Source organism: Nematolebias whitei, chromosome 3, assembly GCF_014905685.2.
Source record: "Nematolebias whitei isolate Nwh7 chromosome 3, NemWhi1, whole genome shotgun sequence".
Taxonomy (NCBI): Eukaryota; Metazoa; Chordata; class Actinopteri; order Cyprinodontiformes; family Rivulidae; genus Nematolebias; species Nematolebias whitei.
The window spans coordinates 35,139,338-35,139,757 of record NC_056500.1 but is presented as its reverse complement, the minus strand read 5'-3'; the positions used below and the strand labels follow the sequence as shown (position 1 = coordinate 35,139,757).

General features: G+C 41.4%; 1 protein-coding gene across 1 annotated transcript in view; it reads left to right on the top strand.

The window, feature by feature from the left end:
• Positions 1 to 420, top strand: part of ccdc86 (coiled-coil domain containing 86) — a 2,597-nt gene that overhangs the window by 1,615 nt on the left and 562 nt on the right. The gene's annotated exons all lie outside the window — the stretch shown is intronic.

Genomic DNA, 420 nt, shown 5'->3' with positions numbered 1-420 from the left:
GAATCCGTCTCTATGGACTTGTCTCTTTCAACTTGTCTCTTTGAATCTGTCTCTATGGACTTGTCTCTTTGAGCCTCGTCTCTTTGAACCCGTCTCTATGAACTTGTTCCTATGAACTTGTCTTTTTCAAATTGTCTCTTTGAATCTGTCTCTATGGACTTGTCTCTTTCAACTTGTCTCTTTGAATCCGTCTCTATGGACTTGTTTCTTTGAGCCTCGTCTCTTTGAACCCGTCTCTATGGACTTGTCTCTTTCAACTTGTCTCTTTGAACCCGTCTCTATGGACTTGTTCCTATGAACTTGTCTCTTTGAGCCTCGTCTCTTTGAACCCGTCTCTATGAACTTGTTCCTATGAACTTGTCTTTTTCAACTTGTCTCTTTGAATCCGTCTCTATGGACTTGTTTCTTTGAGCCTCGTCT